This window comes from Acromyrmex echinatior, chromosome 13, assembly GCF_024713525.1.
Source record: "Acromyrmex echinatior isolate Ae372 chromosome 13, ASM2471352v2, whole genome shotgun sequence".
In the NCBI taxonomy this organism is placed as follows: domain Eukaryota; kingdom Metazoa; phylum Arthropoda; class Insecta; order Hymenoptera; family Formicidae; genus Acromyrmex; species Acromyrmex echinatior.
The window spans coordinates 5,904,593-5,931,024 of NC_141864.1; the positions used below are offsets into that span (position 1 = coordinate 5,904,593).

General features: G+C 28.7%; 1 protein-coding gene and 3 long non-coding RNA genes across 6 annotated transcripts in view; 3 read left to right on the forward strand and 1 right to left on the reverse strand.

Annotated features, from left to right (window-relative positions):
- The window catches only part of LOC105150888 (uncharacterized), a 51,561-nt gene that overhangs the window by 11,511 nt on the left and 13,618 nt on the right, over nt 1-26,432 (reverse strand). The window lies entirely within an intron of this gene.
- Nucleotides 9,043-10,560, forward strand: LOC105150887 (uncharacterized). Its single transcript, XR_015547203.1, has 3 exons — nt 9,043-9,301; nt 9,400-9,543; nt 9,822-10,560. It is a non-coding gene; the product is annotated as an uncharacterized LOC105150887 (long non-coding RNA).
- LOC105153299 (uncharacterized) lies at nt 11,565-17,476 on the forward strand. Of its 3 annotated transcripts, XR_015547192.1 has the most exons (5): nt 11,565-12,026; nt 12,946-13,175; nt 13,306-13,607; nt 13,708-13,843; nt 17,113-17,476. It is a non-coding gene; the product is annotated as an uncharacterized LOC105153299 (long non-coding RNA). The 3 variants fall into 3 exon arrangements; XR_015547190.1 differs by lacking the exon at nt 17,113-17,476 and having other exon boundaries at nt 11,568-12,026; nt 13,708-14,056; XR_015547191.1 differs by lacking the exon at nt 17,113-17,476 and having other exon boundaries at nt 11,568-12,022; nt 13,708-14,056.
- On the forward strand, nt 17,495-21,257 carry LOC147907549 (uncharacterized). The gene is made up of 3 exons (XR_015547193.1): nt 17,495-18,828; nt 18,952-19,138; nt 19,847-21,257. It is a non-coding gene; the product is annotated as an uncharacterized LOC147907549 (long non-coding RNA).

The following is a 26,432-nucleotide window of genomic DNA, read 5'->3' on the forward strand; positions in this document are numbered from 1 at the left end:
AACGCGTAATATTACTGCAGTAATTTAGTAGAATTAGCGTTTCAAAGACCACATACTATATAAATTCACAGAATCAGAGAATCATTTAAGATCCAGCTAGACAGTTTAAGGCACTAATTAATATAGTTTTATCATATTATATATATTATTATCAACAAACATTATTAACAACAATCTTCTTTATTATTAAAAATATACAGTATATCTTTTCACAAAATTTGCAACAGCATAAATGTATATACTGACTTAGGTCCCACAAAGAAGAGTGTGGTAAAGCTTTAAAAAATAAATGGAGTTTGCGTGAAAAAATTCATAGAGATCAGAAAAGCCTTATAAATGCGAGTTTTGTGAAAAAGTATTTACATGAGTAATTAAATGAACAACAAAAGATAGAGAAATTATTTAATAATTCGATGTATGTTTTTAAATCAATTGATAATCAATGATAAATGTTGCTACGGTCATTTTGTAGTTGAAATGGGATTTAAAAAGGCACAAGAAGGCAAAGCATTGCAAAGATATAAATTACAAGTGTAAAAAAGTTTTCAAAACTCAGCAGGATTTGCGTTATCATTTGGATGGCGGAATCTATTTATTGCCACAAAGATGGGAAAAATGTATAGCTAGTGAGGGCAGATACTTTGATGTAATTTTTGCTTTTGATATCGAGATGAGTTTTTTAAGCAATAAACACAGTTTCGTATCTATATATTTGAATTAGTTAAAATAATATAATTTTCTGATATCATTATTTTTTAAATAAGAATATAACAGAAAATTGATCGAACCTTATATCTTCCAAATTTGCTTGTATGAATAATAATTCTTTAATAATAATTAATCTAAACAATGCATGTTTAGTTTGCGGATCCCAATATTTTCGGTTTTTTGATTGATAGCCGCCGTTAACCAATCAGCAAGTGAAACTCATTTGCGGTTCTGATTAAAGTAGTGTATAAGGGCTGCAATGTGCAGTGTGTACTGCCAATGAGTAACGCTGTAAAATATTTTATTACTTTCATGAAAAAAGGTAACGAAAAAGTAACGACTCGTTACATTTTTTTTGAATGACGATAACGAGTTACATTTATGAGACAATGTTGACAACCCTATGTACAAAAAAAAATATATATATATATGTATATACAAAAGTTTGTTTTACCTTAGTTGTTTCTAAGATTTCGACGTTAATTGTCAGCAAACAATTTGAAATTCATAATCTTGATGATCCAAGCCGTAAGCATTGTATGTAAGTTATTATATCATCAAAATTTCAGTTTTTAAATCTAATGTCATTTTTTTATCTAGGCGTCTATTCTAATTTGATAAATTTTTCTTTTGAGATTTAATATACCTTTAACATTGTTTGCTTGAATTACGTTTAACTATTGTAACGTTTTAGGTTTCCTGATTAAATTATACTTAATATTTTATTTATTAAATTAGAAGAAAAATCAAGAACTGTTCATATATAGAATAAACATTTAAAATTACATATCGAGTATCACTAACGATAAAATATTAATTTAGCAGTAAAATACGTTAAAAGATGAAGACTAACTTCGACAAAAATCTTATTTAGTCCTTTATTTTATACCTTATTTTATTGCTAAGTGTGTTCGACATCCACTAAAGATAGTACACTTTGATAATTCTATATCTAAATTATGATACATCGGTTGTTTTAAACATTGTTATAATAATGTATTCACCTGTCATTTTCAAAATGCTTTAAACTGTTTAATAAGAAAAGTACTGTTATGATAACCGCGGTATTCGGTTATAAAATTTCTTCGATAAAAATTTATCATTTGTTATTATAGAATTATGTTTTCTTACGGTTTTAGATGGATAAACTTAAAAATATACATCTTTAAAAAAATTTTTGACCATGAGAATTACGAAAAGAATTTAGTTATGATAAAGTTAACCGAGGAATACGAATAAAGAGTTTGAGAATTGAATTTGAAAAAAAAAGGAATATCCATTAATCTTAAGTTTCGCAAAATTTGAATTGGTAGTCGAAGATAATGGACAATGCCACAAAAAATTACTTATGCCACTATTGCGGTAAGATTTATGTAGTTCATAATTAATATTTTTAATGTTTTGATAACTTTGTGCTATTTCTTTGTGTTGTCAATTTTATTTTGCTGTTTACATATATTCATTTCAACAATAATTTTCCTTAATTTTAAAGGTGTGCAATTTATCACCTCGACAACTTTGGGACGACATATTCGAGAGATACATACTGAAGATATATCATATAAATGTGGAAGATGTGATCGAACATTTAAAAATAAATATCGTAAGCGTTGGCATGGAAAAACTCATACAGAGGTAAAATCTTATCAATGCTAATTTTATGGAAAACTATTTGCGTGAGTATTTAAATGAACAACAAAAATTAGATAAATTATCTAATAATTCATGTCTATGCTTAAATTAAATAATAACAAAATAATGTTGCCACGATTATTTTATAGTTACAAATACAATCTAGAAGTCCATATAGAGGCAAAGCATACCATTGATAAAAATTACAAGTGTAATGTGTGTGATAAAGTTTTCAATACTAAAAAGAATTTGAATTATCATATAGAAACAGTACACACTCATGAAGGACCGCATAAATGTGACCAATGTCCATCTACATTTACTCATCATAAGAACTTAAAGCACCACATGAAAATACATACAGGCGAAAATCTATATCTTTGCGAGGTATGTGCTACAAAATTATTGTTAGTACTTTTTCTAATTTTCTCATTTGATTGTTTTTATTTTCACTTTCCTTTAATCATAAATGTATTCTGTTTCAGGAATGCGGCAAAAGATGTATTAGTAAAAGTCACCTAAACGAGCACAGGCTTGTACATAGCAATAAAAAACCGCATGATTGTGGGGTGTGTGGCAAGGCCTACAAGCGAAAACGAGATCTTAATCAACACATTCTAACTAAGGTCATTTATGATTAACGTTTTAATTCATTCGCAGATTCACAATTGTCTTTCTATTTTTGTTATATATTCGTAATCATATTATATAATAGATTACTGCAATAAGTGTTATAATCAAGTATTTAGATATAAGTATTACGTAGAAAATGTATTTTTATTTAGGTATAAGTACAAATACATTTTTTAAAATTACATAAGTATAGATTCGGATATAAGAAAAAAATATCCGAAAACTTAGGTATTTTTTAGGTACTTAAAAAAAATGGGGAAGTAGGAAAAAAGAGAAATCAAGAAGAGGAAAAGATATAAGTAGCATAAAATGCTACATTTTATTTTATTTATTTGTTTTAATACATAAAAGAATGTCTCGATAACGTTAAGTTGAAAACAATAAGCGTTCATATATAGGAAGTTGACTTACGAGATCACTTCTCATGAGCGGGTTCATTGAGAGAAATGATTTTGTTATAGGAACAAATCAAGGGAAAAATGTGATATTTGTTAAGAAAACGATCGATTAGATACCATTGCAAATTAGTTACTATTGCAAATTAATTATTTCTCATTCCACAAATAAAAAGGAACATACAGCCACGACGCTAGGCGATTTAAACAATAGTCAATATATTTAAAATCATATAATAACGTAGACGTTTCGATCAAGATTTGACCATCACCAGTACAGAAATATTAAAGAAAATCCCAAAAATAAATATCAAAATGTCTCAAAAAGAAATACATAGAATTATAATTGCTAATAATACAGCTTTTCTCACTTATTGTACGAATTAACAGGGTAAAATATTAGGTTCAAGAAAATGACATTAAACAATATTAAATAGTTTATGAACTGTTTTTTGTTACGTATGGGATTCCTTACATGAAACAAAGTGCGACTTCATGTGTAACATACGGAATTTTCAAATACTATTTAAAATTAAGAGAGGAAATAAGAATTACATGTAGTTTTAGTGAAATTACATTAACATTATAATTCGTGACAATCATAAAAGTTTTATAATAATAAATTCTTACCACGTACTTTGTGACACAAGTCGCAAATGTACTTCGGAATAAATAATGTAAATTAAAAAACAGACATTGGAACCACTGGTACGAATTATTGTTGACAAAAATGTGAGGCCGAATACTAGCGACATTCTTTATATATTGTGAAAGGAGAGGAAATTATCTTTTTTAATAGTGATTATTGTCATAATTCTATGTATTAGGTGTAGTAAAAAGAAATCTATTATTTTTCCAACAGATGGCTTTAGTAATCTGTATCTCGTCTACGAGTGATACAGATTATTAAAGCCATCTCTATTGGAAAAATAATGGATTTCTTTTTACTACACCTAATATTTCTCTCTGTGACATCTTAATATTTATTTTTGGAACTTTTTTTGATATCTTGATATTTCTATGTACTGATGATGATCAAATTGACTGAAACGTCTACGTTATTATATGATATTAAATATATTGACTTTCGTTTAAAACATCTAGCATCATGGGTGTATGCACCTTTTTAATTATATTTTGTATTTTTAAGCCACCTTCAAACAGTTTTATTTCTCATTCGTAATGTACGTTCCAACTAGATAGGTTCCAACACTGATTCTAGTATACCACATCACATGCGATACATAAAAAATTATTTATTTTTTAGAGTCACTACCTGTCATTACATGTATGACAAAGGAAGGACAAACTATAACTGACAATGAAAGATAAAGAACAATTATAACTACTAAAAAGAACAACGAATAATGACTAATAATAATGACAAACTGATGAAAGAAGAATAAAGATGTAAATTTTGTATAAGATTTTATATGTATAAACAGAAGTCTTTCAAAAGGTGTAACTTTTCTCGGAGATACAATTGAACACTATCAGACATAGGACATACCGCCGTATATGTGAGTGAGGAACTTGGAAAAGATATTGTGAAATCACACTCCCGGAATAAAATATTTTATATATAATTATATATAATTATATAAAATTATATAAATATACATATATAATTCTATATAATTCTAATAATATTTTATATATAAATGCATATAAATATATATGATATATATGTATATGATTGTATATAAAATAATTTTTCCCGAGATTATATAACTCTTTATTATTTAGTTGGAAAAGAGTTATGGCAAGAATTCAATTTCCATAAACATTTGTCAAGACATCAAGTGAATCGAGAAGGGTAACAATAAGTTACGTTAAGTTGCATCTATCAATGTTTACTTTTTCCGTATGTTTGTGATTATGAACAAGCACATTCAAAAGTTTCCTCCCACTAGCGAAAATAGAAATTAAGTAGCAGTATCAAATGTTCGAGGGAACTTAACTTCTGATAACATTATCGCTAATATATTACCTAATAGGTATGTTTCTGTCTACAGCATATTATGATTGTACAATATGCGATGGACAAAGATGAAATAATATTTATGGCGTGTGAGCATAAAAACCAAACTTGTTGTACACTGAATGTATTAACCAACCGTAATAAAGAATCAATTATAATGCTAATTTATCCGGGTGCATCTTCAGAATACAGTCTAATTTTAATATTGGATGTACGTGCTGAATATTATTCTTGTATGCATTACTAGTATGTACTATTCTATTGTAAGTTGAGAAACATTAATTATATGAAAGCAATTGATATTATAGAGCATTAGTGATTGTTATTTTCCCAATTATTGAATCATAGCCATAATATTTTTATGATAATACCTTACATAAAAACCTCTTGATACAAATATCTTTAAAATAAAAAATTTCAAAAATGTTTATTTAACATTTACATGAGCGAAGGAATTCATTGAGAATTCAGAAACGGTCAGAAGATTGTTCATATAGCGGAAATTGCAACGCTGCAACATTTGGAAGGCTTCTTCTGACGAAAATAAGAAGTTTCATGAACCATTCAAATGCTGAACGCAGGCATTTTATCAAAAAAAATATATATAATTTTTTGTTGCAAGTCAGATCATACCGTGCCTTTTATCTTATTCGATGTGATTTTCTAAATGCGAGAAATCGGATCTTATTGTGTCTCTCTCTAATCTGGCGATGTTTTGCACTACTTGAAAATTGAATATGTAGAAGAATGTTTGCTAAATGGAAGAAAAACGCTTGTGTTATAAGATTGAGGAAAACGCTTTTTCGGCATTTTTAAATCATTTGATTGAAAGCCTTAAACATTTACTGGGATTCAATAATTCGCATTGGAACAATGTTTGTTGAACGAAAGATAAATGCTTGTCTCATAGTATTGAGAAAAGCAGTTGCTAAATATTTGAAAGTCTGACGGAAATCTCTTCACGAAGGTGCATTAGCGTTTACTGAGTCCTTTAAATAGCATTGTTTTAGCTTTATAGAACTTTTATGAAACGATACATACATACTGTAAGTGTTTATAAGTGTTTTGAAAATGTTGAAACCCAATGGTGTTTTGTAAGCATTTTTATAAAGTAAATTTGAAAACGTATAAATATTCTTAAAAAATCGTCATCAAACGGTTGTCAACGTTTCATAAAGTTCCGTATTTTTGCCAGGATATAGACATGCTATTCCAAAGGGATAAAATTCCGTTTGTCAAGAAGAACTGACTACAGTATAGTTTGCCTATAGTATCGTTTACTACATTACATTTGCTACGATTCGTTCAGGAATAAAAAAATATGTATTATCAAGATTTTATTTTAAAGATGTAAAGGTTTGTAATTAGGAATATAGTTTTTTTTTCATATCAATTTTATTTTTTAAAGAAGTAATACAATAATAATGTTTAAAAGAATAATGTATATTATGCTTATAATTGACGCAATTTGGAGATTTCATATATTATTTGTAATAAAATTATATATTTAAATTGGTTTAAATAATATAATTTTCTGGTATCATTGTTTTTTAAATGAAAGTGTAACAAAACTTGACTGAACCTCATATCATTCAAATTTTTGCTTCTATGTATAATAATTCTTTCATAATAAATAATACTCTAAATATATTAGGTGTTGGAATTAATTCGTAGCGTTTTTAATGAAAGAATGTTATTTATTTCACATGAGCATTAAAAAATACATTAATGAAAGTACTTCCCATCACTTGTAAAACGCTACGAATTAATTCCAACACCTAATAGCATTTTTAGTTTGCGGACCTCAGTATTCTCGGTTCTTGATTGGTTGCTGCTGTCGACCAATCAACAATTGAAATCAATTTCCTACTCTGATTAGAGTGTATAAGGTCTGCAATATGCAGTGTGTACTGTTAATATGTAACGCTGTAAAATATTTTATTAATTTCAAAAAAAAAGGTCAATTAAGAAGTAATGTTACATTTTTTTTGAGTGACGATAATGAGTTATTTTTATGAGGTAATGTTGACAACCCTGTGTATATGAAATATATATATATATATATACATGTATATGTTCGATTTGTCAGTTGTTTACACGATTTCGACGTGGCTAGTTGTTAGCAAACTAATTTGAAATTCAACCGTAATAATCTTAATCTAAGCCGTAAGCATTGTATGTAAGTTTTTATATTATCAAAATTTCAATTTTTAAATTTAACGTCATTTTTTAATCTAAGCTTCATTCTAATTTTATAAATTTCTCTTTTAAGATTTAGTCTACTTTTGATGTATTATTCTATTTCTTCCCTTTTACTTTTCGGGACCGTTATAATTTTATTATAATTTTATTGCCTGGAATCTAATCTCATTATCAAATATTATAACTATTATATTGTAACTATTGCCGATTGCTTATTAAATTTTTTAATTTCTACTTAACAACATTCAAAATACGATAACTATTGTACGGTTTAAATCTTTTAAATTTTAAATCTTTCTTCCTTCATACTTAGTAATCATTTATATAATATAAGATGTTGCTTTCAACCTTGATGGCGGTTTCATATTTACGTGTTTCTATTCGTACTCATTATTCGTTTGAACGTTTAACTATTTCAACGTCTCATATTTTCAATTCTACCATTATACTTAATATTTTATTTATGTAAATTAGAAGATAATTAAAGTAACGTTTATATGTAGAATAAACATTTAAAATTACATATCGAGTATAAAATATATCAATTTAGCAGTAAAATGCATTAAAAGATGTTGGCAGACATCGAAAAAGATTTTATACAGTCCTTATTGTTAAAAAATTGTGTAAATTGCTAAAGCATATTTGATACCCACTAAAACAAGTACACTTTAATAATTCTATATCTAAATTATGAATACATCGGCTGTTTTAAACATTGTTATAATAATGTATTCACCTGTTATTTTCAAATGCTTTAAGCTATTTAATGAGAATAGTATTTATATGGTATGTAACCGCGATCTTCTGTAATATAATTTCTTCGATAAAAAATTTATGTTATTGAGGAATTATATTTTCGTAAGGTTTTAGGTGGTTAAACTTACAAATATACACGTTCAAAAAAATTTAGACCATGGGAAATACAAAAAAAAGTTAGGGAACGTTACAAGAAAGTTAACCGAGGAATACACCTGAAGAGTTTAAGAATTGAATTTGTAAAGAAATAGGAACATTCATCAATCTCAAGTTTAGCAATATTTCAATCGATAATCGAAGATAATGGATAATAGCATCAAAATATATGTATGCCATCATTGCCATAAGATTTATGAAGTTCATGATTGATATTTTCAGTGTTTTGCTAACTTTGTGTTATTTCAACAGTTATTTTATGTTGCTATTTTCATATTCATTTTATAACAAAATAATCTTCTTTAATTTTAAAGGTAAGCAATTTACCATCCGACAGCTTTGAAACGACATAATGAAGAAATACATAATGGAGATTAATCATGCGGATGTGATAAAACGTTTAAACGTGAATATGATATGAGTCGTCATGAAATGACTCATATAGAGGGAAAACTTTATCAATACGAGTTTTATGAACAGTATTTCATATACGTGCGTATTTAAACGAATAATAAAAATTAGATAAATTATCTAATATAATAATTCATGTCTATGTTTAAATTAATTGGTAAAGAAGAATTAATTGGTAATGTTGCCATGATTATTTTGTAGTGCAAATAAGAATCTAAAAACCCATGTAAAGGTTTATTATACCATTGATAAAAATTACAAGTATAACGTGCGTGAGAAAATTTTCAAAATTAAAACAAATTTGAATTATCATGTAGAAACAAAACACAATCATAAATATGATCAATGTCCATCTACATTTACTCATCGTGAGAACTTAAAACAGCATATGAAAATACATACAGGCGAAAATCTATATCTTTGTGAGGTATGTGCTACAAAATTATTGTTAGTACTTTTTCTAATTTTCTCATTTGATTGGTTTTATTTTCACTTTCCTTTAATCATAAATGTATTCTGTTTCAGGAATGCGGCAAAAGATGTATTAGTAAAAGTCGCCTAAACGATCACAGGCTTGTACATAGCAATAAAAAGCCGCATGATTGTGAGGTGTGTGGCAAGGCCTACAAGCGAAAACGAGATCTTAATCCACACATTATTCTAACTGAGGTCATTTATGATATAACGTTTTAATTCATTAGCGGACTCACATTTGTCTTTATATTTTTGTTATATATTTATAATCATATTATAATAGATCACTGTAATATATTAGGTGTTGGAATTAATTCGTAGCGTTTTACAAGTGATGGGAAGTACTTTCATTAATGTATTTTTTAATGCTCATGTGAAATAAATAACATTCTTTCATTAAAAAACGCTACGAATTAATTCCAACACCTAATACCATACCACATGCGATACATAAAAAAATATTTATTTTTTAGGGTCACTAAAGTCTTAACCTGTACAACAATCAAAGAACAAATTGCAACTAACAACGGAAGAGGTAAAGAACAATTATAACTACTTATAATATTGTCAAATAATGACTAATAATAATGAAAAACTAGCGAAAATGGAAATTAAATAGCTGTGTCAAACGTTCGAGGAAATTTAACTTCTGATAATATTATCGCTAATATATTTCCTAATACGTTTTTTATTACTGTCTACCGTATAGCATTATTATGTATAATATGCAATGACAATGGACAATGATGAAATAATATTTACGGGGTGTGAGCATAAAAACGAAACTTAAACTAAATTGACCAATCGTAATAAAGAATTAATTATAATACTAATTTACGCGGCTGCATCTTCAAAATAGAGACTAATTTTAATAATGGATGTACGTGCTATTATTCTTGTATGTACTATTATAAGTCGAAAATTAATTATATTAAAGCAATTGGTGTTATAGAGCATTAGTAATTGTTTTTATCTCAATTATTGAATCATCGGCATAATATTTTTATGATAAAGCCTTACGTAAGAACCTCTTGTTATAAATATCTTGAAAATAAAAAATTTCAAAATGTTTATTTAACATTTACATGAGCAAAGAAATTTGTTGAGAATTCAGAAACGGTCAGAAGAGTGTTCATATAGCGGAAATTGCAACGCTGCAACATTTGGAAGGCTTTTTCTGATGAAAATAAGAAGTTTCATGAACCATTAGTGCTGAACGCAGGCATTTTTATAAAAAAAAAAATATATAATTTTTTGTTGAAAGTCAGATCATACCGTGCCTTTTATCTTATTCGGTTTTCTAAATGCGAGAAATCGGATTTTATTGTGTCTTTCTAATGGCGATGTTATGCACTGCTTGAATATGTAGAAGAATGATTGCTAAATGGAAGAAAAACGCTTGAGTTATAAGATTGATGAAAACGCTTTTTGGTCATTTTTAAACCGTTTGCTTAAAAGCCTTAAACATTTACTGAAATTCAGTAATTCGCCACATTGGAACAGTGTTTGTTGAACGAAGGATAAATGCTTATTTCATAGTATTGAGAAAAGCGGTTGCTAAATATTTGAAAGTCTGACGGAAATCTCTTCACGAAGGTGCATTAGCGTTTACTGAATATTTAAAAGTCCTTTAAATAGCATTGCTTTAGCTTTATAGAACTTTCATGAAACGATATATACATACTGTAAGTGTTAATAAGTGTGTTGAAAATGTTGAAATCCAATGGTTTTCTGTAAGCGTTTTTATAAAGTTTGAAAACGTATAAACTCTACAAAATTGTCATCGAATAGTTGTCAACGTTTCATAAAGTTCCGTGTTTTTGCCAGGGTATAGACATGTTATTCCAAAGGAATAAAATTCCGTTTGTCAAAAAGAATTGATTGCCTACAGTATCGTTTGCCTATAGTATCGTTTACTACATTACCTTTGCTACGATTCGTCAGGAATAAAAAAATATATATGCAAGATTTTATTTTGAAGATATAAAGGTTTGTAATTTGGAATACAGTATTTTACTTATTAATTTTATTATTTAAAGAAGTAATATAATAATAATGTTTAAAAGAAAAATGTACACTACGCTTGTAACTTGACGCAATTTGGAGATTTCATATATTATTTGTGATAAAATTGTATATTTAAATTGGTTAAAATAATATAATTTACTGATCTTATTGTTTTTTAAATGGAAGTGTAACGGAACTTGACTGAATCTCATATCATTCAAATTTTTGCTTCTATGTGTAATAATTCTTCCATAATAAATACTCTAAACATAGCATTTTATTTTGCGGACGCCAGTATTCTCAGTTCTTGATTGGTTGCTGCTGTCGACCAATCAACAATTGAAATCAATTACCTGCTCTGAATAGAGTGTATAAGGGTTGCAATATGCAGTGTGTACTCCCAATGAATAACACTGTAATATATTTTATTAATTTCAAAAAAAAGGCCAATTAAAAGTAATGTTACATTTTTTTTTGAGTGACAATGATGAGTTACTTTTATGAGATAATGTTGACAACCCTGTGTATATAAAAAAAAATATATATATATATACATATATGTGTTCGATTTGTCAGTTGTTTACAAGTTTTCGACGTGGTTAATTGTCAGCAAACTAATTTGAAATTCAACCGTAATAATTTTAATCACATCTAAGCCGTAAGCATTGTATGTAAGTTTTTATATTATCATAATTTCAATTTTTAAATTTAATGTCATTTTCTAATCTAAGCTTCATTCTAATTTTATAAATTTCTCTTTTAAGATTTAGTCCACTTTTGACGTATTGTTCTATTTCTTTCCTTTTACTTTTCGGGACCGTTATAATTTTATTATAATTTTATTGCCTAGAATCTGATCTCATTATCAAATATTGTAACTATTATATTGTAACTATTGCCAATTGCTTATTAAATTTTCTAATTTCTACTTAACAGCATTCAAAATACGACAAACCATTATACGGTTTAAATCTTTTAAATTTTAAATCTTTCTTCCTTCATACTTAATAATCATTTATATAATATAAGATGTTGCTTTCAACCTTGATGACGGTTTCATATTTACGTGTTTCAATTCGTACTCATTATTCATTTGAATTACGTTTAACTATTTCAACGTCTCATATTTTTAATCTAACATTATACTTAAATATACTTTTATTTACGTAAATTAGAAAAAAAATAAAGGAACGTTTATATATAGCATAAATATTTAAAATTAATATCGAGTATCACTAACGATAAAATATATCAACTTAGCAGTAAAATACGTCAAAAGATGATGGCTGACTTCGACAAAGATTACAGTCCTTCTTAAATTCCTATTAAAATGTAAAAATTGTTAAAGTGTATTCGATATATCCACTAAAATTAATACAATTTGATAATGTTATACCTAAATTGTGAATACATCACAAATGTCGTTTTAGACATTGCTTTAACAATTCACCTGTCATTTTCAAATGTTTTAAGAAGAAAGATACTGTTTAATAAGAAAGATACTATTATGATAACCGCGGTCTTCCGTTATAAAATTTCTTAGTTAAAAAATTTATGTTAATAAAGAATTATGTTTTCTTATGTTTTTAGATAATGATAAACTTAAAAATATACATCTTTAAAAAAATTTAGATCGTGAGAATTACGAAAATAATTTAGGGAACGTTACGATAAAGTTAACCGAGGAATACGCCTAAAGAGTTTGAGAATTGAATTTGAAAAAAAAAAGGAACATAATCAATCTCAAGTTTCGCAACATTTGAATCGATAGTCGAAGATAACGGACAATGCCACAAAAAATTATGTATGCCACTATTGCGGTAAGATTTATGTAGTTCATGATTAATATTTTTAGTATTTTGATAATTTTGTGCTATTTCTTTGTGTTGTCAGTTTTATTTTGCTGTTTTCATATTCATTTCATAACCATAATTTTCCTTAATTTAAAAGGTAAGCAATATATCGACTTGAGTAGTTTGACGCGACATATTGAAAAGATCCATACAAGAGAGAGAGTAGATAATCCATATATAGAAAATACAAGTGTAACCTGTGTGAAAATGTATAGAAAATACAAGTGTAACCAGTGTGGCAAAGATTTCAGAACTCGTTTTGTTTTGTATTATCATAAAAGAACAAAACATGGATCGTTTAATTGTGACCAATGTTTAGCTACATTTACTCAATATAAGTTCTTAAAACAGCACATACGAGAAACACATTATGTTTGCGAAAAACCTTATGTTTGCGAGGTATGTGCTACAAAATTATTGTTAGTATTTTTTCTAATTTTTTGTCATTTGATCATTTTTATTTTTATCTTTCTTTAATCATAAATGTACCCTATTTTAGATATGCCGCAAAAGCTTTAGATATAGAAGTGAACTAAACGATCACCGACTTGTACATAGCGATGAAAAACCACATAAGGATGTGTGACAAGACCTACAAGCGAAAACGAGATCTTAATAAACACATTAATTTTAAGGTTATTTATGATATAATTTAATTCATTCACAGAGTCACATTTGTCTTTCTATTTTTGTTATATATTCGTAATCATATTCTATAATAGATTACTATAATAAGTGTTGTAATCAGGTATTTAAATATAGATATTACGTAGAAAATATATTTAGGTACAAATACATTTTTTTAAATTACCTAAGTATAGATTCAGGTAATAGGAAATATCCGAAAATTTAGGTACTTTTTAGGTACATAAAAAGAAAGAAAAAAAATGGGGAAGTAGGAAAAAATAGAGAAAACAAGAGGAGGAAAAGATATAAGTAGCGTAAAATGCTACATTTTATTTGTTTGTTTTAATACATAAAAAAATATCTCGATAATGTTAAGTCAAAAATAATATACAGAAGGTTGCCGACTCACTTTTCATGAGCAGGTTCACTGAGAGAAATGACTTTGTTATAGGAACAAATCAAGGGAAAACAAATGTGATATTTGTTAAGAAAACGATCGATTAGTTACCATTGCAAATTAGTTACTATTGCAAATTAATTATTTCTCATAATCAAATATTTCCATAAATAAGAAAGAACATACAGCGACGCTAGATGTTTTAAACAAAAGTCAATATATTTAAAATCATATAATAGCCTAGACGTTTCGATCAAGATTTGACAATCATCAGTACATAGAAATATTAAGGTGTCAAAAAAAATTCCAAAAATAAATATCAAAATGTCTCAAAAAGAAAAGATCGCTAGTAAAAAAGAGGATTTCCTATCCTTTTACAATATATAAAGAATGTCGCTAGTATTCGGCATCATAATTTTGTCAACAATAATTCGTACCAGTGATCCCAATGTCTGTCTTTTAATTTACATTATTTATTCCGAAGTACATTTGCGAGGACTTGTCATAAAGTACGTGGCAAGAGTTTATTATTATAAAACTTTTATGATTCTCACGAATTATATTGTAATGTTATTGTAATATCACTAAATTCTTATTTCCTCTCTTAATATTATATAGAAAATTCCGTATGTTAAACGCGACGTCGCACTTTGTTTCATAAGGATTCCCATACGTAATAAAAAACAATTCATAAGCTATTTAATATTGTTTAATTTTCTTGAATCTAACATTTTACCCCGTTAACTCGTACAATAAGCGAGTGAAAAGCTGTATTATCATCTTTTGACTAGCGATTATTGTTATAATTCTACGTATTTCTCTCTGTGACATCTTGATATTTATTTTTGGAACTTTTTTTGACATCTTGATATTTCTATATACTGATGATGATCAAATCTTGACCGAAACGTCTACGTTATTATATGATTTTAAATATACTGACTTTCGTTTAAAACATATAGAATCCTTTTTATTTATATTTTGTATTTTTAAGCCACCTTCATACAGTTTTATTTTTCATTCGTCAATGCAACAAATGATCAATAGTATCGCTAGCATCACATATATATAGAAGTTGTAGGTTGTAAGATCTCAAATCGTAAGAAATTGATCGATTCTAGTTAAGTATTCTCCCTATATTTGCCAGTGACTGGTCAGTTTTCCTCTTAATTTAAGACCCCACGATCATCTACGGATTTAATCGCGTCGCATGTTCCAACATGTTCCAATATGCTTCTACCATGCTCTTACTCACTCCAACGCGCTTGATAGAATGAGTAGGAGCTGTGATAGGAACATGTTGGAACATGTGAGCTTGCGACGCGAACAAATTTTATGATTTTTATAATAAAGAATCTAAAGTCTATTCAAAAGATAGATTAGGTTCTATAGTTTGCTTCTATTACTAGTGATTCGTTGGTACAGCAGACTAGTAACAATCACAAATCAATTTTATTGTCACATATTTATCGATTACTGAAAGGTACTAGTAGCTTGTTAAATTAATAAAATCCTTTCTTTCATTATCAGTGTAGAATGGACTAAACTAATAGCGTTTCTCTTGGCTGCACTACAGTGCACTCAGTACAACACTCAGACAATGTAACGTGTTTGCTTGGCTGGTGATAGGCGAACTTATTCAGTATAACATGTTTCCATGGCTATAATGTAGTACAAATTTTATGCACGAAATGAAGATTTTTCATACGAGCTCAAAGAAACGGTATAGAGCCAGTGTGACATTAAAAATTTGAAAATGGAAATCAAGGCAGCAGAATTAAGCACGATAGCATGAAGTAGTGTACACCAACATGTACACTTGTTTAATGCAGCGCTGATACAGCACTTACACGCAACTGATGTAGTGCGAGGTTACACTCAGTGTATCCCAAGAGAAAATGCTATAAATCGAAAGTCCTTTATCATTTTGCAATTTTCGTAATACTTTAGGAGATATTAATTTCTAAAAATCACCACATATATAATAAGCATATATCCGTGCGGACTACCGTCAAGTCTACGCCTATCAGTTGCAGTCGATTATCGCGCGAAGATTACTTGGTAGACATGCACTAAGCGCCATAACTCAAGCAGCGCGTCTACCAAGCAGTCACTACTTCCCGCACAATAAGCGATCGCGATCAATGGGCGTATATTTGGTGGTAATCCGCGAATACGTGCTCCGTGATATTTAGAAATTTATATATCCTGAAGTAATGCAAAAATTTCATAATGGTAAAGAACTTTTCGAATCACAAGGGAAGTTTCACAACTGTCTCGAACCGATTTGATTCTCCATGAAATATGTTGTTAAACACGAAAATCTAAGAAACGTATTTTTTTATACTTGCCCTAAATCATGTTTAAGATGTGAAACACCTCTTTGAAAAAAAACGGTATTTCTCTTTTGAGACGAATATCGTCGGAAATATAAAAGATGGAAAAAAAATTTTTTAAACAAAAGTTGTACGGTTTCAAGAGTACTTCAATACTGTGAAGAAAAAAATTTAAAAAAAATTTTTTTTTTAACAATTGTTAAATAAAATAATTAAAAAATTCGTTTTCTTTTCAACATTTAAGTACTATTGATATATATGATTTATAGTACAGTATAGTAAAGATGATTTATGGTAGATATAATAAACAAAAATTAAGTTTCTAATATAATAAAATGAATAAGTATCTTATATCTAAAACTTAAAACATACTGTATTCAAAAATAACTAGATATGGATACGAGTATATCCATCAAAAATCTAGATAATGCACTTAGCTAAAGTATCTAGAAACTGTATCTAGATTATTTACCTAGATACGTTCCAACACTGATTCTAATATACCACATCATATGCGATACATCAAAAATTATTTATTTTTTAGAATCATCGCATATATCACGAATGAATAAACTGTAACTGACAACGAAACAGATAAAGAACAATTATAAAACTATAAAAATAACAACGAATAATGACTAATAATAATGATGAATGAATGAAAGAAGACTTGGTGAAGATTAAAGATGTATATTTTATATAAAATTTCATATATATAGGCAGAAGTATTTCAGAAGATATAACTTTTCTCGGAGGTACAATTGAACATTGTCAGACGTACCATCGAGTAAATGAGTAAGGAACTTGAAAAAGATATTATGAAATCACTCCCGGAATAAAATATTTTATATATAATTATATAAATATACATAAAATCTATGTAATTTTAATGAATGGATATATGTTTTATGTATAAATGCATATAAATATATATGATATTTATATATGATTGTATATAAAATAATTTTTCCCGGGGTTATGTAACTCTTTATTATTTAGTTGGAAAAGATTTATGGCATGTATTCAATTTCCATAAACATTTGTCAAATCATCAAGTGAATCGAGGTAACAATAAGTTACGTTAAGTTGTATCTATCAATGTTTACTTTTTCCGTATGTTTCTGATTATGAACAAGCACATTCAAAAGTTTTCTCCCACTAGCGAAAATAGAAATTAAGTAGCAGTATCAAATGTTCGAGGAAACTTAACTTCTGATAACATTATCGCTAATATATTACCTAATAGTTATGTTCCTGTTTACAGCATATTATGATTGTACAATATGCGATAGACAAGGATGAAATAATATTTACGGCGTGTGAGCATAAAAACGAAACTTATTGTTCACCTAAATGTATTAACCAACCTGTTCTCATTATCAAATAGATTATTACTATTGTTGATTGCTTATTAAATTTTCTAATTTCTACTTAACAGATTTCAAAGTATGACAAACTATTGTACAATTCATTCTAAATCTTTCTTTTGTCATACTTAATTATTTATACAAGATGTTGCTTCCTTGAAGAAGATTTCTTATTTACATGTTCCAATTCGTATTCATTGTTCGTTTGAATTACGTTTAACTATTTTTCATATTTTCAATCTAATGTTATACTTAATATTTTATTTACGCAAATTAAAAGAAAAATCTAGAACCATTCATATGTAGAATAATTTTAAAATTACATATCGAGTATCACTAACGATAAAATATCAACTTAGCAATACAATGCGTTAAAAGACGATGGCTGACTTCGACAAAGATTCTATACAGTCCTTATTGTTAAAATGTAAATTGTAAAGTGTATTCGATATCTACTAAAACCAGTTTGTCAACTCTATACCTAAATTGTGAATACATCGGCTGTTTTAGACATTGTTTTAATAATGTATTCACCTGTCATCTTCAAGTATTTTAAGCTGTTTAATAAGAAAAGTAATTATATGTTAACCCCGATCTTCCGTAGTAAAATTTCTTCAATAAAATATTTTTGTTATTAAGGAATTATATTTTCTTATGGTTTTAGGTGGATAAATTTAAAAATATACACGTCCGAAAAAATTTAGACCGTGAGAATTACGAAAAGAATTTAGGGAACCTTACAATAAATCTTAACCGAAGAATACGTTTAAAGAGTTTGAGAACTGAATTTGAAAAAAAAGAGAACATCCATCAATCTCAAGTTTTGCAACATTTCAATCGATAGTTGAAAATAATGGATAATGACACAAAAAAATATGTATGCCATCATTGCGGTAAGATTTACGTAGTTCATGATTGATATTTTTAGTATTTTGATAATTTTGTGTTATTTCAAGATTTATCCGTTTTATGTTGCTATTTTCATATTCATTTTATAATCTTCTTTAATTTTAAAGGTGAACAATTTATCACTTCGAGAACTTTGACGCGACATATTGAAAGGGTACATACTGAAGATAAAACATATAAATGCGGAACATGTGATAAAACATTTATGTATAAATGTTTTATGCATCATTATGAAATAACTCATACAGGGGAAAATCCTTATCAATGTGTGTAGTTTTGTGGAAAATCATTTAAGTGAGTATTTAAGTGAACAACAAAAATTAGATAGATTATTTGGTAATTCAATGTCTATGCTTAAATTAATTGATAACAAAATAATGCTGCCACCATTATATGCAGTCAAAAATCTAGTTTAAAAAGCCACTTAGAGACGATGCATTTCATTGATAAAAATTACAACGTGTGTGAGAAAGTTTTCAAAAATCGAAGGATTTTGAATTATCATAAAAATACGAAACATATCGCATAAATGTGACCAATGTTTATTTTTGCATTTACTCATCGAAAGCATTTAAAACAGCACATGAAAATACATATAAAGAAGAAACCATATATTTGCAAGCTATGTGTGCTACAAAATTATTATTTTTTCTAATTATTTCTTATTTGATTGTTTTTATTATTACCTTTTTTTAATTATAAATATGCTCTATTTTAAGAATGCGGCAAAAACTTTATTAGTGAAAGTCTCCTAAATAATCACAGATTTGTACATAGCGATAAAAAGTATGGTTGTTGGATGTATGACAAGATCTATAAGCGAAAAAAGGCGCTTAATAAACACATTCAAACTAAGATCATTTATGATGTAATGGTTTAATTCATTAACAGAATTTGAGAGACTCACATTTTTCTTTTTATTTTTGTTACATATTTATAATCACATTATAATAGACTATTGTAATATCACATGCGATACATAAAAAATTATTTATTTTTTAGGATTTCTAAAATTATCACATGTATGATAAGTGAAGAACAAACTAACAACGAACGAGATAAGGAATAATTATAACTACTTATAATAATGACTAATACAAATGGTATTAGTGAAAGAAGTGAAGAATAAATATATAGCTTTTGTACAAGGTTTTATATGTATAGACGAGAGGTTTCCAGAATTTTTCTCGGAGGTACAATTGAACACTATCAGACACAGGAGCACTGTCGAGTAATGTCGACAATACGTTCTAAAGATAAAATCGTCCAGTAAATCCTCACAACTTAATACTTTTAATAATTTTACGTCCTAATTGGGTTTAAAGTAGTACTATCACCAACAGAAACAATTTCTTGAAATTGTTGCTATATCATATGATACTAGAAGGCATTGTTACACTTCTGCAATTGCAATGAGATTGAGGTTTCAGTATTAAAGTTTAAGCCACACTTTTTATACACTTTTTATACTTGTCCCCTACAAAGTTTATAAAAATGTCGCGTTTCTTTTTAGTAGGGCTTAAATTAGTAATGGCATGTTAATGAGAAACTAAATGATTAAGGAACTTGGTAGGAATAATGTGAAACCAATCGGGAAAAAAATGTTTGATATATAATTATATAATTATATAAAATTATATAAAAATACATATAATTTTATATAATTCTAATTAATGGATATATATTTAATATATACTTGCACATACACATATATTTATATATAAAATTGTATGTAAAATATTTTTTCCCGGAGTCATATAACTTTTTATTATTTAATTTGGAAAAAAGTCGTGACAAGAATTCAATTTTTATAAACATATGTCAATACGTTATGTGAATCGAAGGAAATAACAATGAGCCACGTTAAGCCCCTGTCAGCATTTACTTTTTCCGTGTGCTTGCGACTATGAACAGGCGTATCAAAAGTTTTCTCTCACTAGTGAAAGTGAAAATTAAGTCGCAGTATCAAACGCTTAAGAGTACTTATCTTCTGATAATATTATCTCTAATGTACTACCTAATACGTTTCTTATTACTTTCTATAGCATAATAAGCATTATTATTTTGTTTAAGCATTATTAGTTTGTTTAATATGCGATAGACAAGAATGAAATAATGTTTACGGCGTGTAAAAACGAATCTTAATCTAAATATATTGATCAATGGTAATAAAGAATCAATTATAATGCTAATTTACCCGGCTGCATCTTCAGAATACAGTCTAATTTTAATATTGATGACTATTATTCTTGTATATTATTCTTGTAGAATTACTATAGTATTAGGTGTTGGAATTAATTCGTAGCGTTTTACAAGTGATGGGAAGTACTTTCATTAATGTATTTTTTAATGCTCATGTGAAATAAATAACATTCTTTCATTAAAAAACGCTACGAATTAATTCCAACACCTAATATGTACTATTATTAGTCGTGAAATATTAATTATATTGAAATAATAGATATTATAGAGCTTTAGTAATTATTTTTATTTCATATATTGAATCCTCGCCATAATGTTTTTATGATAAAGTCCTACTTAGATACCTCTTGTTATAAATACATACCCTAGACGGAAATGAGAAGTTTCATAAATATTTGTTTAACATTCATATGAGAGTTTGTAGGAATTCATTGAGAATTCAGAAACGGTCAGTAGAATGTTAAAATGTGTAAAATTTCAAAATTTTTTTTTCATTGAGAAGTCTCATCATATCGCGCCTTTGATCCTATTCGATGTGGTTTTCTAAATGCGAGAAATTGAATTTTATTATCTCCCTGGCGATGTTGTGCACTGCTTAAAAGTTGAATATGTAAAAGAATGTTTGCTAAACAGAGGATAAACGCTTGTTTTATGGAGTTGAGGAGAACGTTTTTTGGGCTTCTTTAAGCCGTTTGTGTAAAAGCCTTACAAAACGTTTACTTATGTTACTACGAGATTCAATAATTCGTCATATTTGAACAGCGAGTTCGTCATATTTGTTGAACGAAAGATAAATGCTTGTTTCACGATATTAAGAAAAGTGTTTGCTTAATGTTTAAAAAGTCTGAGAGTAAACTCTCTGCACGAAGATGCATCAGCGTTTACTGACCATCCTTTAAAAAGCATTGCTTTAGCATTACAGAACTTTCATGAAACGATACATACTGTATTTTATAAGTGTTCTGAAAATGTTTAAAACCCAACGGTGTTTTTTAAGCGTTCTTATAAAGTAAAACGTATAAACTCTTAAAAAATCGTCATCGGACGGTTGCCAAAGTTTTACGCAATAAAATTCCGTATTTTCCAGGGTATAGATATGCTATTCCGAATGGGTAAAACTCCGTTTGTTAATAAGATCTGATTACCTACAATATTGTTTGTCTACATTATTTTTGCTATAATTCGTTTGCGAATTTTTATTCGGTTGCGAATAAAAATTCTTGCCTACACCTCGACTGTCTACATGCACCATTTTTCTGCTTTAAAAACATAAATTCTCTATTAAAAACCCAAACTATTTTTTTATATATTATAGTTTATGTGATTGTAGGCCATAAATCTGTAAGCAATAATACGTACATATGCGTGTGTAAACAATTTTCGCTTCTTAATTTCACTTTTTTACACAAAGTTAAGGCGTTACCAGGCAGTAAGCAGGTTCGTTGCAGTATTAGGCGCAGAATTTGAAGGGGCTCAAAATTTTAATAGGCAATGCTAGTCTTGTAAATATAGAGTTCTACCTTACGTGATATTTGAAATGAATTAGCCAACAGTGGTTTTTAAGAAATCTTTTTAAAATTTAGCAATAGCTATGGATTTCATTAATTGTGTCAATGTCTGTGGCAACTGTAAAGACATCTTATTCAATATTAAAAATTACTTGATAAATACAACGACGCAGACGCACTCATACTATTTAATTATGATATCAATAAAAAAGAATTGGGTAACATTCTTGGATACGTAATCGGTCTTGATCAATTGAAGACATAACCAAGATATTTTCAAAAGCCAAGATATTTTCAATAACCAGTAAATTTAATAGTATGTTGCGTCAAATACATTATTAAGCGTCAAACATATTATTAAAATATATTAGGTGTTGGAATTAATTCGTAGCGTTTTACAAGTGATGGGAAGTACTTTCATTAATGTATTTTTTAATGCTCATGTGAAATAAATAACATTCTTTCATTAAAAAACGCTACGAATTAATTCCAACACCTAATATTATTATAAGAAGAATATGAAATTTATTGCATTCGTATTCCTGTGTTATACAAATTGATGAAAATTCTTTTTTTTTTAATTGTTGATTCGTTGCCGTTGATAGGGAATTGGTGCTTCAGAGACTTAGCAATTCTTGTGATGGGGCGCAAACTCAAATTCTAGCTTTAAAGGTGGTCATAACCCTACAAAAGTGCTTGTAGGCAATAATGCGGTGTGAAAGTAAGTGTGATTAATTTGTTTGTGAAATTTTTCATTATAGGTACACAAAAGTGCTTATAGGTAATCGATCTGTTGTTAATAATACTATGCGTGCAATAATGTAGTTTATGCACAATAGTGTCATGTGTGCACACGTGCTTTTTCTTTTAATTTTATATTTGTGTGCAATAATGCAATATAAACAATCGAGCTGTAGGCAATAATTATTATGCAGAAAGGAACTAAAGTCGGTAAATGTAATGTAGGTAAAAATGCTGCTAGATCAAGTTCTCTTGTTCTCTACGTTGCATCTCGCGGTTTATATAGCATTTTTTTGAAGATGATTCTTTAGTAGGATGTGTCTAATTGGGAAATTGATTTGTAGATTTGTAGGATTTTTCTTCCCCTTTGATATAATAACATTTTTAACTGGTTATTGGAAAGTTTCCCTTAAGTTAACTCTGTTCGCGTTGTTTTGATTTGCTTTTATTCTTATTGGTTGTAATACGTCACCTACTTAAAGGGTTTCAGATTCACGATCGTCCATTGAGTGAATTCCGTTATTGGGGGAGAATGAGTTGTAAGCATGATTGTAAGCATGATGGAAGGGAAAACATGATGCAGTTGGACTGTTTCTCTTTTTAAATCTCTTTCTAAATCTTTCCGTCTATAAACTGTTCATAGTACAGAAGGCTACCAACTATGAAACGCGATACATGGGGTGGTATTCACAGTCCGTTTTTATTTTAAAACTGTCGTAAATAATGTTTTAAATTGCTAATATATTTCTCGGATTGATTTATGACATCTTAAGACTATCTATTATTTAAGACAGTCTTAAATGTAAGAATTCACTATGAAACCGACCTGTTTCGCGTTATGAGATTAATACTAAATCTTTCCTTGTAAAAGGAAAGTTCATTACCAACTTGTAATCCTTCACAAACATCCTCCACAATCCTTTCATGGTTGTAAGTTACCGATTTCTTTTTTGTTTGCTTAAGTCTTAGTTGCAAGAAAATTCTACATTTTATCAAACTGCTTTCACGTTAAGCAATGAGTAAATATCCCTGAATTTAGTTAATCGTGCTCCTTGGGAAGCAAGAAGCGTGATACAATTTTGTTAATTTACTCAATATCAGAAGATGTTATTATGAAATTTACCATTATCATTGGCGCGTGATAGGTGTGAGATGATTAAACATTTTGCCTTCTCTCGAGTATCGTGGCCGCATTATCACTCTTATTATCGCGGAAATTTGCGGCCCGGCTTAGCATTTTGGTGCCAAAACGATTGATGGCACGGTTTAATAATAATTATTTGATTTTCTTTTTCACGATGCTCGAAAAGAGACTGAACGCTTACTTTCCAATGCGTTAATGCTGTATAAGTTTTATTATCGCGGGTCATTTTTAGTTCTGAATAAACATAGTTTTTCAGCTGAGAAAGTTTCCTCGGATTTATTATTATTGATCAAATTTGTTCGTGCCTTATTTTATTAATCAAACGTTCGCGAAACGAAGAAATCATTTCACTCGACATGACATAAAATGAAAATTTTAAAAATTAACACAAATATTATGTAAAAAAATTAACAAAATAATTAATTACTACATAATTAATTAATAATTAATTAATTAATACATGATTAATTAATAATTAATTAATACATAATTAATTAATATGTAAAAAAATTAACAAAAAAGTAATTTGTAAGCAATTTTTGAAAGCATGTTTTTAAATAAAATTAGGTATTTATACGATGTGTTAAATTTATGTACGTATTTTATTCATTTATCTTCGAATTTATATCTTAAAAAGACAGTACATTTATATTATTTGTTTACTAAATTGTCTTATTCTGATGCAAAGAAATATTGAATACCGGTTTATAAAATATTTAAACAACATAGTCACATTAATACCGAATTTTTTTAAAAAATTCAACACAAAATTTTAACAAGGACTTGATTGGAACGTTTCCAACACAAATATAAAATGTTTTTACTATATACTTTAAACGTGACATAACTTAATTTTTTTTAGTTGTAACTTTTGAAGTAAGGAAGCGAAATATCAAATAAATTAATTTAAAGTACTATATTTCTACGTGTTTCCGAAAAAAACGACACAGTAACATTTAATACATCAGAATAAATTACTACGTCTTTCACATCTTTGTACAAACTTTATTTAAGTACAAAATTAATTTAACACGAAAAAAATACAGAGTTTAGTAGATAATGATAGATGCAATTGCGTTGACGTTAAAAGAAATCGATAAATTCCGGATTTTTCGAACTAATAAATCAATCCACGGTAGCGAGAAGTCAATATCGCGCAGTGGGACAATACGAACTATTCCAAAATTAGCATAGAACTCGCTCCGATTCGACGGGTGAATCCATCGGGGAATCGCCGGTGACAGATCTCAAGTATTATGCCACCAGAGATGCGCTCTGCGGTGCATACGATTGGATAGTGTGATGGCAACGATGCACCAGGACATAGGATAGATCGACGGCCATGCAGATGTCGGACTATATTTGGGACGTTGAGCCACGACTACTTTACTGGCCCAGTTGGCCGTTGATCGGACCTCCGGACCCCCTCTGGCCGACTACTTATTTTTAGTTTAGGTCGCTAGCCGTGCTAAGATGCACCGCCTGTGCTGTGCATCGCGTAAATTGCACGCACAGGCTGTAGGCAGGTAACGACAGGCGGCGGCAGCCGACGGCGACGACGACGACGGCGACGTGCGGCACGGACAGTAGCTAGGCGGCCGTGTTTATAATTAGCTCCAATGTTACTCGTTCAAGATTTTACATAAGTAGGACCGATCCGAGTTAACCCTGAAAGCGGCGTCGCGCGCGTGATATTCGGCGGCTCTTGAGTCGATCTCTTCCTCGAGCGATCGGGACCGCCGTCATCTGAGACCAAATCCAGATCGGAGCGAATAAGCACGAGTGAATGATATACTTTAACAAGTCCGTTAATATTCGCGACATCGTTCATGTACTCATTGAAACACGTTCCTCTTTTTTCGTGTTTGTTCGCGACCGTTTGCTTAGTCTGGACGCGGCTTGAAGCGAATAACAGAGAAATGGATGTTTAAGAATTGTAATAGAAATTAGGATATAATACTGTGCAGAATGAGTAATATAAACAGTTTACATT